The following is a 7,143-nucleotide window of genomic DNA, read 5'->3' on the forward strand; positions in this document are numbered from 1 at the left end:
AAAATAGGTTACAGTTGTCCCATATTGAAGCATTTACTCTCAAGACTTTGTCTACTATATACAATTTGTTTTTTTAAAAACAGGTGTGCAACTTCCACAGAATAAACCAGTCCACATGAGCGGTTTCCTACTGCAACATTAATTAGTTGGGAAAAAGCACATACACTGCTAGCCTGAAAGTGAGTCATTTAATGACAGACAGCACTGAGAGCTCCCCCACCTGGACACTCAAGAGGCTATGGTGTTTTAGGTCTAATCACACTCGGCCAATGTACTCTTAAGCTTCCCTTGGTCTGAGTAGACTGTAGCATGATCTCTTTCCTTGGCACCTCTGGTATGATTCCTGGGCATGGATTTTCTGTCTATTACCCTTCATGGAAACGGGACCTTGCAGCCCAGCTGTCCTACACCCCAGGCAAGGACCTGTACTGACTCCCCAGTAACTTAAACGCATCCTTTTCTCAGTGGTCCATCCTTGTGGACACTCTAGGTTTACAGTTCACACCTTCAGGGGCACATGATAGTTGAAGCAAACAGACACAGACTTTCGAAGGGTTCCAAAACCGAATAACTTTTTACTATAGCTGGCATTAGCAATATCCTGATCTAGACAAAATAAACACCTACACACATTTCCCTGCCTCAGTTTCCTCATCACTCTTGAGCATTCTTTGGGCTTAGGTCAGAGTCCTCTAGGGAGTCCAATTTCCACCCTCATGCACATGACTTCTCTGAATCATGGAATGTCTGGTCTGTCTCTCTCTCTTCTGTGCAGCCAGTTTCCTTCTTCCTCAGCTGGGTCCCATAGTTAAAAAGGGCCTCACTCCTACAGAAGCAGGTCCCTCCCTCTCTTCCTTAATCTCTGTGAGTACTTCTTCGTTGTCCCCTTTCTCCTCTCACTCCCCGAATCTCTGAGGCTTTGTTGCTTTTTACACCAAGCATTAAAACCAGATCTTGATTCTGCTTCTGGGGAAATTCCACTGCTCCTAACTTCCTTCCTGCTGCAAACTTGGTCTGACTGGTTTCCCCTAGGCTTCAGCCATGTTGTTATCCTAAGGCAGGGGTGCCCAGCCTCTGGACCATGCACCGTACCTGGCCTACCGGAGCATTTCGTAAGCCTGCTTCACCGTGGCCTGCTTCAACACAATATACTAACGCCAATTCATTAGTATTTTGTAACGTTTACATCATTTTAGTTTACATAAGGAAGATATGTAGAATCTATTTGGCCCACACAAGGTTGTGCTTAGGTTTATGTGACCCTCCTGTCTGGGTAATAAGGTTAGGCATCATTGTCCTAAGGTGCTCCATTGGCGTTTAATGACCCTCCGTTGTCCATGGTCTGGAAGAGACACAGCCCGACAGCAGATGGTTGACTCCACAGACACTAAGGCTTTGTCTACACTGTTCACCTTACAACAGTGTGGCTGTGCTGCTGCAGCTGCATCATTGTAAGGTGCACTGCATAGTCACTCCACCACCAGGAGAGAGCTCTCCTGGCAACAAAATAAAACCACCTCCAACAAGGGGCAGTGGATTCGTCGCCGGGAGCGCGACTTCCACTGACAAAGCACTGTTCACACCAGTGCTTTTCATCACTAAAACTTTTGTCGTTTGGGGTGTATTTTTTTGCACCTTTGAGCAACAAAAGTTTTAGTGACCAAATGCCAGTATAGACAAAGCCTAAGACATTCAACAAATAGCAGTCATATGTTGCACATAGGACAAATTGTCACACATTGTTAACGTTTAAATAAATAAATGTTAATTGGTAATCTTGGCAGTGCCTCTTTAATAAGGAACACAGATGATAATAAGCAATATACTTTAAATAAAAAGTCAGAGCACATTACCTGGTATAGTGCAGAGATGAGACTTTTTAGGCATCAGAGAAGCTTCAGACAACTTTCAGAGTTGACTTAATTGGATCTACCACTACTGTATTTTAATATTAGTCCTATGTTTTAATTTCTTTTAATGCAAGAAAAGCTTCTGTTACTTATTTGCAGTATTACATAAAGTTGAATTAGGAGTTAAATTAATAAATTAGGTTCCCAGCCACATATGAGAACTTTGTTTAATTGTACATTTTTGCCTGTCAGAAAGGGATAGAAAGAGGAAGTGTGTGTTAATGTTCATTGTCTCTCTCCCACATAAACTGTTTATGCTGTCCATGAAGGAATTAAAAATAAATCTTAGCACTTGCCTAGAAGTTTACATTTTCAAAGTGTTGTATATATCTAATAATCCTCCCATTGCTACTGTGAGGTAGCTAAATAAAGAAGAGGGAAAGATTACTAGCACAACTTTGGCAAATGTTAGTAATGAGATGATAGGCCCGTGTGTGAATTAGGCTGTGTCCACAGTACAGACCTTACAGCACCACTGTAAGGTCTGTGTAGCTACTCTATGCCAGCAGGAGAAAGCTCTCCCACCGGCATAATTAAACCACCCCCAAAGGGTGGCAGTAGCTATGTTGGCAGGAGACACTCTCCCACCAACATAGCACTGGCCACACCGGTGCTTTTGTTGGTAAAATTTGGGTTGGTCAGGGGTGTTTTTTCACACCCCTGGCTGACAAAAGTTTCACCAACAAAAAGTGCTAATGTAGACAAAGCCTTAATAACTAGACTGAATTTTCAGGCATATTTTTCCAAATTCTGTATGAATTTAATAAACTTGAAGTAATACCAATTATGGCTCCCTTAACTGCAGAGTTAATTCCAATTAACACTGCCTTTGGCTGTCTGCATTTTGAATTGGGGTGTGATTCCCAGCTCAAAGCATACTTGTGCTAGCTCTCATCAAGCTAGCCTACTAAAAACGGAGTAGCCACAGCAGCAAGAGTGGCAGGAGGAGGATAGCAACCCCAAATACATACCCAGTGTGTTTGATAGGCATGCACTTACACTGCTGTGGCTATGCTATTGTTACCGTGCTAATTCAATGAGAGCTAGCACAAGTATGTCTCCTCGAGCTGGGAAATCACACCCTGGGCTTAAAGTTTAGACATACTCGAAGCGAGAGCAGCCCTACTGCAAAACAACAGAGATGCACGGAGTGATAGGATTAGCAGCATAGAGAAATTATGCTGGCAGCAGGTAAATTGTGCTCCTGTGGGCTTTAGGGTAAGACAGCCGACTCAAGTTAAAAGCACCACCACACTTGTTTTATGTGTTTTTGTGAATGGATGGGACTTGAGTTAGAGTTAACTATGTACATAGCTTCTCTTCACTGTAGTTGGAAAGAGGGTTGCAAGGCACTTCTGCTTTCAAGAGATGAATTCCTCTATCATCAAGTACTTTGGGCTAGTCTACACTAGTAGCGCTATAGTGGCACAGCTGCACCAGTGCAGCACATCTGCTGAAGATGCTTTCTGCCGACAGGAGACTCACGGAGGTAGCTTATTCACACTTCTGAGTGACATAAGTTATACCAACATAACATGTAGTTCAGACGAGCCCTTAGGTTTATGGCTCTCACTCCAGTTGCCTCAGCTGAAATTCAATTATACTACCATAAATACAAGAGCATGTGAACACACGGAAGTATTTCAGCACTTGGTTGGGTTGTATTAGCTGTTTGAACATGAATACAGTGTCCTGAACTAACAGCTTAACTTACTGCCAATTCAGAGTGGCGAAGTTATTTTCAGATGCTGCTTGGTGCATTTCAGTACAAATAGCTGGATAGAAAAAAAAACTAGAATTCTTGTATTTAGAATGGGAAGCGATGCTTCAGAGTTTGGAATTCTATTAGCAAGCAGCCCAACTGCTCACAAATGTTTTGGGCAATCTCTAGGGGCACTGGAATATGCTAAATCAGGGGGTTGCATCCATTTAAATTAAAAAGAGGACTCAAAGTTTGTCTATATTAAAGTGTCTCAGAGTCCAGGTCAGCTGACTCCGGTTCTCAGGGCTATAAACTGTCAATGTAGATGTTCGGGCTTGGGCTGGAGCATAGTATCTCAGAGCCCAGACTGCAGCCTGGGTCATATCTACGCAACAATTGTAGAGCCAAAATATAATTTATTTTTCAAACAGTAAATAAGCCTGCTCCAATACCCTTGGACTGGAACCACTTCTTAGCTATTATCAGTCACTTTTTGTGTGGCCTCCCACCACTTTCCCTATAAAACCTGAACTACAAACAGCATTATAAACAGCCAAATCTGAGTGTGGTTACCAGTAAACACAAAACACTGGAGTTATAGTAACATATATTCATGCAGTGCTGTCTTGCCCTCCCTGCATGCTCCATTCTTACAAGGAGATTGTGACTGATAAGCCTAAGGTTTCAAGAAAGCCAGCAATGATAGGATTCTGGAAATATATGCATGCTGTATTCTTGTAACAGTTAGGATTTGGTATTGGGCTGACCCAGCCTACATAGATTTTAATAGATTCCACTCTGTTTTAGAGCAGGGTTCTCAACCTTTTTCTTTCTGAGGCACCTCCCTCTCCAACATGCTATAAAAACTCCACAGCCCACCTGTGCCACAACTGTTTTTCTGCATATCCAGAAGATTAAAAGCCAGGGCCAGCGTTAGCAAGCATGGCAATTGCCTGGGGCCCCAAGCCCCATGAGGCTAAGCTGCTTGGGCTTTGGCTTCAGCCCACTATCCTATGCCCCAGTGAGTCTAACACCAGCCCTGCTCTCTAGTTTATTTTGGTGGAACCCCTAAAACCTGCTTGCCACGGAGCCCTGGTAGAGAAACACTGTTTTAAAGGACTATTAATTTTAAAACCTACCGTCCTCACGGAGCAAAGTATTTTGGACTTGACCACCCTTGACCCTTTAATTTTCAAGGTGAGTAAGATGAAATTTCACTGCCCCCATATATTTGCTGAAACTAGGAAAAATATACCCATGCACTTATTTGAGTGCTTTTATATGCAGATTATCAGAAAAAAGTTGAACTGTAAAGTTATATATTTTTGTACAGGAAGTTCAGAAATAAAATTGTTTCCTCCACCCTGCTCTTCCTCAAATCAAAATGCAGCTGGTACACAACATGAAACAGAAAGGAAGAGAAAATCAGTTACAAAGTACTCCAAGCTTCAGAAGGCCAACAGCAGCAGAAGCAGGGGTCACTATAAAAACGCACACTTTCATAAAACGACAGAGTTGATTAAGAACAAAACTTGGTTTTGGGAATTTTATTTTGTAGGAGGGAGAAGTTTTGCTTTAAGAGTTTTATGTGCGATTCATTTAGTCTCAACTAACTGATTCAATATTTAGAAGTATGCATGTTAGCCATTAAATATACTTTAATAAAATATATTTTATAACTTGTCCAAAACTCTTGTTTTAAAGACTGACAAGTTTCGGAAGTGCACCACCTCACAGCTATTAGAAATAATTTACATGTGTATTGTTTCCCTGTGTGGCACAGAAAGTGGTTGAAGATAGAAAGCATTGGGACCACTGACAGCACATAGCATGAAGGAATTCTGCAATCTATATTCTAAGTATCAAAATCTCATATTCATTAGTTTGTTCTATGTAAGTTCTATTCTCTTGCTATACAGTGCATAAGACATCCTCAATTGCTTTGACAAATTAAAATGTCCTACACCTGTCAGATATTCAAACAAAAATGGATTGTTTTAGCCTAACTGCTCCAAGCAATACTCAACTTCACTGAGGTTTAGCCACCATTTCATGAGCAACACTTTGTTTGCACTAGCCCCAATAATGCTAGGATTAACATAGCTAGAAATGCCAAGAACTGAAATTAGATTATCCCTCATATTAGATAGAGTCAAGACTGGTGCCACACACTAGCTACTTCAATTTCAGTTCATAGAACCTAGAGAGCCATTACAGCTGTACACTAAATTCAGAATTTGATTCTAGATGGTAAGTGTTGCAGATTGCACAGGAGTGCATCCTGATGTAATAGAAAGGGAAGCTCCCAGTTCTGTACAATACACTCGGAATAATAAATGCCCTAAAATACTCCCACCAACCTGACATTTGAGTCATTTTCCAGGTTACTTGGTTTATAGAGGTTACAACCATTTTTTCAGTTACCATATTTTATTTAGTTTCTTCTGTCTTTCCTGTAATTTAAACAATATTTAATCTTATTTAAAATGCATTGCCATACCACAGTTTTTGTCTTCAGATCTCTAACCAAATGCTTGGAAAATTAAAATCTTTTTCTCCAAATATTTTAAAAACTAATGCAGTCTTGGAACTACAAGTTTCAAAGTCCTTTTCAAAAAGTGAGTTAAAAGTACCTTCAGGTACAATATGTGCAACAGAAGTCTCCTTGCCAATTTTTGAGGTTTTATACTTAGTTTCTTCCCTCTTGTTGTATAGGAGAGCCACTGAAGCAAAAGTAGAAACTAAGTAACTGTTCTTCAAGTGCTGTCAAATGTAGGAAAAAAGTTTAATTCATAGTAATCTTAGGTATAATTTGTAACTATATTAGGTAAAAAAAAAATCACTTTTTTAAAAATTGTCTATGTCCCTTCCAAAAAACATCCCACACAGACCAAAAAACAAGCACATTTACAGAGGAAGTTTTTTGAGATTTTAAACCAGTCACATACATGACCTGTTTCCTCACCAGACAGTCGATCATTCAAATCTTTTTATTTGACACACATTTTGCCTTTATTTCCTTTATCATTCTTACTAATTGATACCATTAGTTCCAAACTTGGATGTATGTTCCTCAAAACGCCTCCTCTTTTCCATACATTGTGAAATGAATCAGATTCAGTGCCAGTGAAAACCCTGTTATAAGAAATGTTTGCTTTGTGGTGAAGTAGAAGGGTTTGTTTATAGTGTACCAGTGTCGGACCTACTCCCCCCTTTGTATAAACCATATACATTAATAGAATTAACCTGGGGATCTCGTTATTTGCCTAAGGCTTGAGGATTTAATACAAAGACTAAGTATTGAAGCAATGTTGTAATGCTTTGAAATAATCAGTTTTAAAAAGCCAGTGTCCCTTACCTGTATTACTACACTATCATTTGAGATTATTAAAACTCAGTTTTTAATTTACTTTTCACTATACTTTTCTTTTGTTCTTTGTTATGGTTTCATCATTAGTTTATTTTTCTGGTAGTTATACACTAACAGAAGACTGGGCTGCAAATACTGTAACAAAATGTTTAAATTCAAAC

The sequence above is a fragment of the Gopherus evgoodei genome, chromosome 17 (genome assembly GCF_007399415.2).
Source record: "Gopherus evgoodei ecotype Sinaloan lineage chromosome 17, rGopEvg1_v1.p, whole genome shotgun sequence".
Lineage (NCBI taxonomy): Eukaryota > Metazoa > Chordata > Testudines > Testudinidae > Gopherus > Gopherus evgoodei.